The sequence below is a fragment of the Rousettus aegyptiacus genome, unplaced genomic scaffold (genome assembly GCF_014176215.1).
Source record: "Rousettus aegyptiacus isolate mRouAeg1 unplaced genomic scaffold, mRouAeg1.p scaffold_m13_p_9, whole genome shotgun sequence".
NCBI classification, from domain to species: Eukaryota; Metazoa; Chordata; class Mammalia; order Chiroptera; family Pteropodidae; genus Rousettus; species Rousettus aegyptiacus.
Window position 1 is genome coordinate 27,433,791 of NW_023416312.1, and position 12,619 is coordinate 27,446,409.

At 39.4% G+C, this 12,619-nt stretch overlaps 1 protein-coding gene across 1 annotated transcript in view; it reads right to left on the reverse strand.

Moving 5' to 3' along the window:
- The window catches only part of LOC107521700 (norrin cystine knot growth factor NDP), a 31,876-nt gene extending 19,495 nt beyond the window's left edge, over positions 1–12,381 (reverse strand). The window contains exon 1 of the mRNA XM_016166650.2: positions 12,188–12,381. The gene's annotated coding sequence lies outside the window, so the exon portion shown is untranslated. The remainder of the gene's footprint in view (positions 1–12,187) is intronic.
- Positions 12,382–12,619: the final 238 nt, after the last annotated feature.

Here is a 12,619-nt window from a genome sequence, read left to right on the forward strand (position 1 = left end):
CCTAGATAGAAAAAATTAATATCGTTAAAATGTCCATACTACTCAAAGTAATTTACAGATTCAATGCAATCTCTATCAAAATATTAATGGCATTTTTCAGAGAACTGGAATAAATAATCCAAAAATTTATATGGAACCATAAAAGACCCCAAATAGCAATAGCAATCTTGAGAAAGAACAAAGTTGGAGGTATCATACTACCTGATATCAAACTATATTACAGGTCTACAGTAATCACAACAGCATGGTACTGATATAAAAACAGACACAAAGATCAATGGAACAGAATAGAGACCCCAGAAATAAATCCACGCCTATATAGTCATTTAATCTCTGACAAAGGAGGCAAGAATATACAATGGGGTAAAGACTACCTATTCAATAAATGATGTTGGGGAAACTGAACAGATACATGCAAAAAATGAAATTAGACCACCTTCTTACACTATATACAAGAATAAATTCAAAAAGGATTAAAGACTTAAATGTAAGACCTGAAACCATAAAACTCCTAGAAGAAAATGTAGGCAGAAAACTCTCTGACATTGCTTTTAGTAATATTTTTTTCTGATATATCACCTCGGGCAAGGGAAAAAAATTAAAAATTAAAAAATGGAACTACATAAAACTCAAAAGTTTTTGCATAACAAAGGAGACCATCAACAAAAAGAAAAAACAATCTACTGAATGGGAGAAGATATTTGCCAGTGATATAGCTGATAAGGGATTAATGTCCGAAATTTACAAAGAATTCATACAACTCAACAGAGAAAAAAACAAATAATCCAATTAATAAATAGGCAGAGAACCTGAATAGACATTTCTCCAAAAAGGACACACAGATAGACATGTGAAAAGATACTCAAAATCACTAATCATCAGAGAAATGCAAATTAAAACCACAATGAGATATCTCCTCACATCTGTCAGAATGGCCATCATCCATAAATCAACAAACAACAAATGTTGGTGAGGATGTAAAGAAAGGAGCACCCTTGTGTACAGGATTGCAAACTGGTACAGCTACTATGGAAAACAGAAAATAGAAGTACCTTATGACCCAACAATACTGCTTCTAGGTATTAATTCAAAAAAATCTAAAACACTGAATTGAAAAGATATATGCACCCCTATGTTCACTGCAGTGCTATTTATAATAACCAAGATATGTAAGCGACCTAAGTGCCCATCAATAGACAATTAGATAAGGAAGAAGTGGTATGTGTATGTATACACACACACACACACAATGGAATGTTACTTGGCCATTAAAAAATGAAATTTTATCATTTGCAACAACATGTATCGACCTAGAGGTTATTATGCTGAGTGAAATAAGTCAGAGAAAGATAAATACCATATGATTTAACTTATATGTGGAATCTAAAGAACAAAATAAACAAAAGAACAAAACAGAAAAAGACTCATAGATATGGAGAACAAACTGATGGGAGGGGGTTTCAGGTTTGGGTGAAAAAAATGAAGAGATTAAGAAGTACAAATTAGTAGTTATGAAATAGTTGCGGGGATGTGGAGTATAGCATAGGGAATATATAGTCAGTTAATGTAATAAATATGTATAGTGCCAGGTGGGTACGAGACTAATTGGGGGAATTATTTTGTAAATTATATAATTTCCCAAGTGAATTACACTATGCTGTACACTTGAAACTAATATAAAATAATACAGAATGTAAACTCTAATTGAAAAATAAAAATTAAAAAAGAAGAAATAAGCATAATGCTCAAGAAAAGAGTGACATTAAGTTGAGTTGTCCTAACATTATGTTAATTGGAGCGTGCATAGGAGAGAATGTGCAGTGTGCCTAGAGCAGTGCTCACAAAGAGGAAAATCAGGGCTGAAGAAAATTTATGTCTCTTGAGATCTCAACTTTATGGCAGCCTAGAGGTATCTGTGTCTGTTTGACTTGTAGGGGCATCTGTTATTTTTCTCAAATTAAATTAATTCCAATTTGCTTTCATTTTTTAAAACCCCAATGCATAAAATTAAATGTTGCCTATTAACAGGCCAATGATGAACTGAATGAGAGAATGACTCTCTTGCTGAACTCAATAGCCCCTGAGATGCTCTGTGCTTGGGGTACAGTCTCTGAAACATGGACTTGGCCAGTGTACACAGCCCACATATAATAGTGCCAATGTAGAGCCTCTGTCAGCAGGAGAGGCATGTAGGATGGCGTGCCCAACTTTGGAGCTACCCTCGAAACGATACCAGTGGAAAAGAACAACTGGAGCCCAGATTTTCCCACCTGTCATCCTCAATGAAATAATATAGCAGAGCTTACAGTGAGCCCAGCTTCCTGGGTGAGAGATGGTCTTGTGTCCACAGATCAGCTCACTTTTGGGCTGACCTTCTGCCTGGCAAGAGGGTGAAGTGCTTGTTTCATGAAAAGTTATCCCAGCAACATGCTAAGACAAGTGGCACGTGCCAAGAATGGCCTTATTCTTGCCCTGCTTGCCATGCAAGGCAGGGTAGTGCTCCCATATCTTATTTCCCCCGGACTGTTTTCAGTACTAAAATATGCAGATATTATTTCCCATGCCTTCTTTCAATAAGTACTTATGTAATACATATTCATCAAGCACCTACTATGTATCTCTTTTGCTCTAGGAGATAAGAGTTAAGGATAAGGAGGAAAAATAGGTCCTATTCTAATTCCCACCGCCAGCTCACTGCATCCACCAGCAAAGAGTCTTGGATTGCTGTTTTCCTGGGTCATTTTTTTGGGACACATTGATAAACTCTTTTAACATCTAATTTGTATCCAACATGCATTGCATCATTTCTAAGAAGATCAAGTTAAGCAGATAAAATATAATGATTCTGGAATGGTGTCTGTGTAACAGGCAGAATTATTTGATATTGACTATAATTTAAAACAGTCATATCAGCCATGAGTAAGGTAAAGATGGTAGAACATAGAGCTTCTCTCAAAGAAATTGCCAAAAAAAAATCTAAGATTTAAGTGTAGAAGGAAGTTTGCCACCAGACAACATTTCATACTAGGGTTAGAAAAGCAAGACTTGAGGTCTAATCAGAGAGTGTGAAGTGCTAAGTGACCCCTTCCCAGGAACTCAAGGAATTCCAATTGGATCTAATCAACTAGATGCCTTGGGGAATAACCCAGATGCCTCTTTCCAAGGCATTTAATTTATAAACTGTAGAAAGCATGTTTGATTTTATAAAGCATCCTGTGTGCTCAGTGAATGGGTTTTTGATATTACTCCTATTTGGCAGTCCATCAGTAGCAGCCAAGAAGACAAATTTGGGCTGATCCAGAGGCAGTGATACTGACCACAAATGGTGCTAGGCCTCCAGCCTGCCAGCTCCAGGTGTCTCCAAGAATGGGGAGCCACAAGGTCAGTAGGGAGGGAACAGCTCCTGCCTTGTTATCTCATAGTGTCTACACTACAATCAGAGATGGAGAAACATGTGAGGCAGTGCCTTCCCCCATTTTTCCACCTTAAGAGACAGAAGATGACATCCTTGTGATTAAACAGCAGTCCTCCAGTTTAGGATAGGACTCTGTGTTCTCTCAACATGCATTACTAGCCAAGTGTGGCCAAACTCAGCAGTGGTGGTGATGTTGTCTGGTGGCAAAAGAAAAAAAGAAATATAGCTCAAACAAGAAGCAAGATGCAATAAATCACAATCTTATAGTAAATATGGGTACAAAAGAGAAGGACTGGGACTATAAGTCATTTCTGGAGATGAGCCGACTCTCGTGCATGCACGCGTGTGTGTGTGTGTGTGTGTGTGTGTGTGTGTGTGTGTGTGTGTCCTTAAATTAAATAAATTTACTGTCAGGGGAAGGACTAGTTTGGGAGGACTCAACTTTGAGACTGGCTGAAACTTAAAATTCTGATTTTAAGGAGATCCAGAGTAGCCTCTCACTGTTATCCAAACTCCCACTTGCCTATTGCTTTCAGCTCTTTCTCTTTAAACTTACTTCTAGCCTATGTTGTTAGTTTCCCATGCCCCCGAGATTTGCACATTTGTCAGAAATATTGAATAACTATTTCACTACATTCTGAAACCTAATGAGCATTTTATTGTTGCCTGATCTAGTAGAAGGAAGGTTGTTCTGAAGAGCCTCAAGCTCTTAGTTCTACCTTCCCATCATTGGCTGTGCAATCTCGAACAAGCCACTTGCTTCCTCTAGAATTCAGTTTCTTCATCTACAAAATGAATTGATTGATCTAGATGTTTCTATGGTTCTATCCATTTCTAACATTCTCTAACTATATACAAGCTTCTCAAAGTACAGCACCTGCTTTAAGGCTACATAGTTTTCAAATTAATCCTACAGAAAGAGTTCCTTCCTTACTCAACAAGTTAATGATTGTGAAGAAGTCCAAACAAGTTCTAATGTGGGGCCCGAGTCAACATCGAAGGTCAAGGTATAAGAATTAGCCCCTTGATGAAGCCATATTAGTGTCCTGAAATAACAATAGACATTAACAACCAATATGGTTTATAAATTAATAGCATGTTTTTAATAATAGGAAGCAGTTAGTGAGGATATTTCACCAGTTCCTGTTTCTCTTAAAGCTGTCTTAGAATTTGTAGTGTTTGTTTTTTCCAGTCTCTACCGAATTGGGAGATAAGAAAGGCAAATCATAGTCAATCATGCTAGAATTAAACTTATCTCATTTGATGATGATACAGGCCAAGTTCAACCCTCCTGCATCTTTCCTATGAATGACTCTTATTCCTATACTGAGCTTGAGCCACGCATCCTCATACCCTAATGGGTCCATCTGTGATGCTCTGGTTCAGGATAGAAGAGGAAAATTGGCTAGAAGAGTTGTTTTCTACGCAGATACAGAATGAATAAGGTCTTAGTGGTCAAGAGCAAGGCACTCTCCTAGGTAAAGCATCTGTGGAACATTTGTGCTAGGAGAGGTACATTCCTGAAATCCTGCGCTGGAACTTGGATCTAAAAGAGTTGCTACTTATGTATGGCTCTTGGATCCTGTGCTGGGCTTCTGTGGGCTTTTATAGTTTCTATGTAAAGACTCTTTCTGAGTTTTTAACAGTCGACGTAACTAACTAACTTTTAAAATATAAACCTTGCATAAATTGGAAATGACCAGGCCTGATTATCCATATATCATAAAGCACAATATAGTTCAAGCCTTTTCCTCCAGCAGATCTGGTTATTTCTTTAAATGTAGCAAGCTCATTAAAAGCTGACTGATATGGTGATGAGCTGTCAGAAAATGCTTAAGGGTGGCCTTTCAGTGGTGCTATAAATCAACAATAGCCTTAAGCATGGAATCTCCTTCTATGCCTTTATCAATAAGAAATAAAAATAGGGAGAGAGGAAGCCACAGAAGTAACAGAAGAGAAGGAGGAAAGATTATTTTTGATGTTCAAAATCTGCTACTGCCCTTTCAATGATATCAAATAACACAATTTCAGAATGGGAAAGTTCCCCTTTCATGTGAGGAATGAGATACATTCTAACCACGCATCTTGGTTAAAAACCTTTGGAAAGAAAACAGGAGAGTTCTGAGATGCTCAACCCAGGGAACTCATGAATGTACTCTCTCTTTGGAAAAGAAAAGGTGGCCAGGTGTTCTGGGGCTCCTGGTGCTAATGTAATTTAACACCAGTTCTACCACTGCACTGTTAGCTATGGTATGGCCTTAGGAGAATAGGGTACAGGATCCCGTTTACCCTGGAGCCAAATGAGTATATTGGCTTTTCTTCAAAGTGTCCAGCAAAATGTTTCCAAAGCTGCATTTGAATCTCCTCACCCACAACAACATTTTGGAATGGTGAGTAGTGATCTCACCTAACAGCTGTAGAGCCCTTAGTTAAAAATGGGGCATAACCAACAGGAGAAACTCAGTCTTTTCATTCCCCATTCAATTTGTCTTTTCTGCACAATGATGGCATTTGAATACCGAATTTCAAACCTATTGCAATCTGGAACATTTGTGGATGCAGACATATGTCAAAGGAGTAAAGTTAAAATAATATTACATAAAAATATGGCTTCTTATATTGCTATTATTACTGAACTTTTTGGGTTATTCGTTTTTAGTTTGTATTTTACTTTGCTTAAACCACACACATTATGGCTACATCTTTTTAATTACCAGCTCTCCTATAACAATTCTACTCTGCTACATTTGGATTTAAAACCACAAAAGAAAAAAAAAACTTAAATTATGAAAAAGAGTAATTTCTCATAATTTGAGTAAAATTATAGAAACATATCACTTTTTCGTTTGAAAGAAAATTGGACTTTAAGAATTGGATTTCTTTGATTTTCCCCATTCATTATAGGCATGTGCGTGTGTCTACAATTTACTTAGAGTTGAAAAAATGGGTTTTTTTTTTCACTTGGGGAATTGACCTCCTTTTCTAACAGCAAGTAAAGAAAGGAACTTCAGAATTCAAACCTCTCTTCCTGGGAGGGTCTAGGTAAAATTAAGAGAAGCTTTTCTTTCTGAAATTGTGCTATTTGTAAATCTGCAGTGGCAGATTTTGAACATCAAAAATAATCCTTTTCTCTCTCTTTTGTTACTTCTCTTGTGATCTACTCTCTTCTTATTTTTATTCTCTATTGATGTAGGACTAGAAAGGGACTCCATGTTTAGGGCTATTGTTGGTTTGTGGCACCACAGAAAGGTCACCCCTGAGCATTTTCTGATAGCTCATCAACTTTCTTGAATGTATTAACCTGCTGCCCTTTCATTTTTAAAGGATATTGCAATTGGTTGTATCACTGCTTAAAAGAAAAAGGGATTGAGCGAGGCCTTGGAATAATTTGTAGCTTTTGTAGAAAAACAAAAAGGGAAATATGTCTACTGCAAATTTTATAGAATCCAGTTTAAAGTGACCAGTCAATGTTCATGTGCAGATTTTAACATGAGGGTTAAAGGGACCCCAGTTGGATGAATTCCTGATTATAAGCACTGGGGATATATTGCCAACTAAAGTTACCCATTCTTTGAATTTTCTGAGTCAGCACTCTTTCTAACAAGAAAGTAGCTGTTCCAGACTGTGAACCCTATCTGGGGTGCTATGTTCTGACTATTGAAAATGGGCTAAGGGGTTCGACTCTCAGCAATATATGCTCACCCATTAGACTCTGAGACCCCCCCCCAATAAAGAGGACAGTAAGTATTCATGGCACTAAGCAAACTATTGCCAGGCACACACACAAAAGCTTTGTAGCTGTGAGGGCAGCTGGCATTTGAAATGCCATCAGCACAATCATCCTCAAAAACTCAAATGTGTGGGCATGTGAACTTGCACCATGCAACCTGCCCAACCAAGCCAGCAATCATTTAAGTACCAGCTTCTCCTACCCTGCTGCACATACTTGGAAATTTCAGAAGGATTCTTAACATTTTATTTTTTCTTGGAACCAAACATAGAAGTTTATGGTTCCTGAACTGATGGGTGAGGAGTGGGTACTACCAGCTGGAATGTTGCCACTGACAGAGGCTGACAGGAAAATAGAAATGCTCTTAATGTCCTCCCAAAGAAAACCTTTGATGGACAAAAGAGTGGTTGTATTTTTACCCTCTCCCTTCATGCTGCCAGGCATCTTTAAATAGATCCTCTAGCCTAGGGACTTGTATGGAATAATTCATATTAAAGCTCAAGTAGTAGCAGAGGAGGGGAATTGGTTCTTCTCTTTCTTTTCTTTCCTTTTTTCTTTCTTTTTCTTTTGCTATTTAGTTTTTCTCTTTTCTTTTTTGTTTCCATCTTGTCAAGCTAACAGGAAAAGACTCATTTTAATTCAGCTGTAGTAAATTTTTGGGGGGTGGTCATTTAATAAATTTTAATTAATTCATAAAAGACTACCAAAGCCCCCGGGAAAAGAAAAGATATAGGACACTGCATTGTAGATTGCTCTTAAATACCTTTTGGTCCCAAAGACATTAGCAGCATCTTTTAAGGATGCTGCACAGAGGGGGTTACATGAGGCTCTTAAATGGGAACATCTAATTGAAAATCCAAGTTCCTTCCCTTTGCAACTCATAAACTAATCTTGCATTCTGCTGTTGAAAAAAAAGGAGAAAAAGAAAAAGTCCTCCCCATCTCTCCAGCCCCATGCATTTTTAGTTTGGTTCAACCCAGGATCCATTTCTCGTCTTCTCCTTTCACCAAATGGGTTTCATAAAGACATTTAGGCCCATGAGAACCAAATTAAAACTTCTGTCTCTCCTTCTTTTTCCTTGGGAAGAGAAAGATGTGGGAAGGACAGAGAAAGGGGGAGGGACAGGGCCCAAGAATCCAGGGAGCTTTGTTTCAAGTCACTTGTTTCTCCCTCCGAAAGAGAATAACCACATTTCTCTTGATGTAGGCTGAAGTGCATCCAAGCATTCCCATAGCACTCCCACCCCCAGCCCTTTGCCAGAGATGTGCGGGTCACTGTGATGGTATGCTTGTCCCTGCCAGCCCGGGTCACTCAAGCTCTGCTCTCGGCAGCCTGAAGGGCAGCCGAGCCATGTGGTTGCTCCTCTCTGAGAGTGTGTTCAGGCTCGATGCTCCAAAAAGCCCCCAACCCTATCATCCCAGCAGAGCTGCTGCCAACAATGACATCCTGGGAATACTATGGACATGGGGAGACCTCAGGGGCTGTTGTCTCCGGATGGAACAGGTCCCAAACTGTCTGGAAAACAAGCAGAGCAAAGGGCAGGCTTACAATGGAAGGAGCTCAGGCAAAGGGAGAAGGGGGTGGGGTGGGAGTGGTGAAGAGCAGAAAAAAAGAAAGACTATATGCCACCTAGGAAGATTCCAGGGACAATAGGAGTAGGTGGTGGAGAAAGGACTTGCAGGAAACAAGTACCCAGACATGGCACTGCCAGTCTAGCTGGATTCTTTTCTGAATTAGATTATGTGGAAGAAAGAGGGGAAATATATAGCCTGCCAGCTGTTCAAAGGCTTACAACCTTGCTTTTATTGTCCGGGTAAGTTGGTGAGGTGGGGCATCAGAAGAATTCCAAACATACCATCCCAGAGAAATTTTAATATGTTCCACAGTATCATACACGAAGAGGAAATGACAGCTGACCACAGGCAGGGTAGGCCACAGCAATCTGGGTCCTGGAGCTCACCCACCCTCACATGGCCCAGTTTCTCTCTGCTTTAGCACTTCTCAGTCCTTCCACCTGCCTCCCCATCCCTTCTGCTCTTACTGGCCCAGCCAGGGGGCCTGGACAAAGTAGCAGTAACTGTCATGAGAAGAGGTGAGAATGGGCTGGAAGGCTGCTGGCCAAGAAGCTGAGGGTTGGCTAGGGTGAGTCAGGTACTCCAGGGAGTCAGAGCATTTTAATCCAACCACAGAGGTTTATCTGCTGATAAGGACCAAATCAAGGACCATGGTGATGCTGTCTTCATGATGGTTTTTCTTCCCAATTACCCACCCATCTCAGAAAACATGAGACTGGATTGTTTGAAAGCAATGCTCTGTGTGGCTCTGATGGAGACCTGAGTTTAGGGAACAACATCTGGCTACTTCTTCCCAGGGCCCTCTGGAATTTAGGCCAGGCCCATAGGTCATAATTTTCAATACTGGGGTGGGACAAGTAAGTAGTGGGAGATAGTGACTGTATCTTCCTCTCTACATGTTTCTAATTCAATGATTCGTCAAGTAGCCCTAACGTCAGCTGCTGAGTAGGTGACTCATAACAATCTCTGATAAAGACAGCATGTGGTCCTTTCTAAAGTGTGCTCAAGGGAGCAGAGAAAGGATAAACTGCCCTTTTTCCAGGTTTCTTCTACCCAGGCAGGAAAGATCTGGGCCATGTTAGCTGTGCAAATGATGTATACCCAAGATTCAGTTATAAAGGCCTAAGAGGAACTGCTTAATTATAAATGGAAAGAAAACCCATTGATGAGTGACAATCATTTCAAGTGAATCTGGATACTATCAGATATTTTAAATAATTTATTATAATAAGGAAGTTGTCACCCAGTTAACCCGCTGGAAAAACTCACTTCAGTTCCAAAATCTAGCTAGAGATATCATACAGACTGAGAATTAGGTCATGAGACAATGTCTCATTCACCTTTGCATCATTCAACTAGCATAGTTTATTAAAAGAATGATAGAATGAATAATTAATGAATAACAATAACAGAACTTGAATTGTGAGTTCTTAAAATGGAGTAAAAATTGTTGTTAGCCACCATTGGTTACTATAATTCTGAGAAACTCACCACATTTTTCAAGGACCCAGAAAAATAAATGAGTTGGAAATTGTTAAATGTCTTGAAAAATTATTTATTTTCCCCTTGACAATGTCATTAGAACTCATGTTAAGATCGAGAACTCCACAGGCACATTTCCATCTGTGAGTGTCAGCTACTTGCTACACAGTCATCAAGAAGGCCTCAACCAATTCTCCCTTTACCTGAACCAAATGTATTTTAAAGTAAATGATGCAAAACATTGCATATCGTGTTCAGACACTCATATAATAATCTGATTAAATGTTTAGAAATATTGTTTTGATTCAGCTAAACGCTTTGTTAACCAGAAGCATTTTTTTTAAATCACTGTAAAATTGTATAGTAATAGAATCCATAGCATGATTGCAGACTTTCTCAAACAATGAATATCCCAAAGTTGTGAATTAACAGATACAGAAGCCTAATTTTCTTTTAACAGTGCCTGTTAGGTTAATTATTAGAGAAAATCAGAAAGGTTCCCCCATAATCCATGTCTCCATTCCACAATGAAAACTGATTGATAGAACCCTAAACTTACTTTCAGAATCCAGACTGGTGAGAAGAAAATGGGCAGATATCTGCATTTGGTCTAAACACATACTCGAAACGTATTCTGTAGTCCCTGCTGTATTTGGTTGACACATACAGTCAACACTACATTTTAGGCCTCTATGTTTTCAAATGCACGCGGTATTAATATTATGTGTTGGAGCAATTTCTCAATGCCAGCTCATTGTCATTAAAATACACAAATATTAGAAATGAAAAGAGACATGTTTCACAGTATCCATATGTGTCATTAATGACAGTTGCAAGGGATAGAACATGGAATTACCATCTTGCCAAATAGTTTCCTTTCTCACACCTGAATCTCAGTAGAGAAGGGAGTCTACCTCTTTCATGTAGGTTTATCTAGGCTCATGGATTACAACGAGCCTCTGTTACAGGGTGTCCTGAGTCATTTACATTCTGTACACAGTCAAACTTCCTGTCCCCAAAGAAAGAGTTATGCTCAGGCCCCCTACAGCCCAATTGTTCATTTAAAGAAAGAACTTATATTCAGGAACTTAAAAAAAACCCTCTGAATATTCCTCAGGTAGGTCTTATTCCTACAGGTCCTGGTCCCTGTGCTGTTAAGAGCATCCTTTCCAGGTCTCTGCTTAAACAGTGTAGCATCAGTCCTGCTGCAGGAACAAGCTGACTACTAAAAATAACCCTTGGCAATAAGGCCAAGGCAAACAGCATGCATTTCCTCAGACATTTTTGCCCAATCAAAATCATATAGTAAACCCATCCTCCTCTCTCCCCAGTGCTCCTGACTGCATCTATGGGAGCAAAGTCCTCGCACTTTGGGAAAAGAGTGCAAAGGAACAGGATTCTTGCAAAGCATGACACAGAAAGCTAGAAATAAATGTTGCCTATTGTTTGAAGTAATTCTAAGCACTCCGGCAGAGCCCTGGCAGGAGATCAGCAGCATACATAAGTAGTAATAAAAGTAAACAGTGCACTTTTAAACTCGCAGTCTTGCCCGCGTTAATAGTGCCTCCATTGTAAGAGGGATGAGGGCGGTGGGGAAGATACTAGGGATTCGGGAATCCATGTCCGCGAGTTGCTGCTTCTCAGTCTCCTTTCACAGGGTCAAATATAATAATCATTACAAAGTTACATCTAACTACGCAGAGTTTGAAAAGCAAATCTCTTTAAGTCAAACCAAAAGAGATTTTCTAGCCTCTCCGTGAGGCCCCCCTGCTCTGTCACAGACTTCAAAGACCCGTTCATTAAAAAACAAACAAACAAACAAACAAACAAAAAACCACAATCCTAGCATGCTACAGATTAATGCAAATTAAATTAATGCAAATTTAAGTGGTATTTAAAGGTTGTCTCTTTGAGAGGAGAATAAAATAATAGGTTTGGAAAGAATAATTTCCCAGGCAAGCCGTCAGCGCTTGTTTTCCTGCTTACCTTGGGGGAAACGCAGGGCTCCTTTCAGATTTTTCTGAGAGCTAGAAAGAGGTCCTGTTACTTCCAAATGCTTTTGTTCTTCTGTCCCTCTGTCACATGGCTTGCCTTTTATATTTGCAACACACAAAAGTTAGGACTGTTGTTTAAGCGACACAGGGAGAGAGAGAGGGAGAGAGAGAGGGAGAGAGAGAGAGAATGTCAAATGGAAAAGTGCCATTACAGTCATATATCAATCAGGCGTGCGGCCACAGCAGCACGCTAGCAAATGGGAATGCCACGGAAATGTGAGGCATTCATTATCGGGGACTCAGCCATTGCCCACCACCACCACTCGGCTCCCTTCCACGAAGCATCTTGCGATGGGAACAACATAGAAGAACAAGGGCAAGGACATTTCCCCGTCATCTTTTCTTTTTTTCTTTTCTTTTCTTT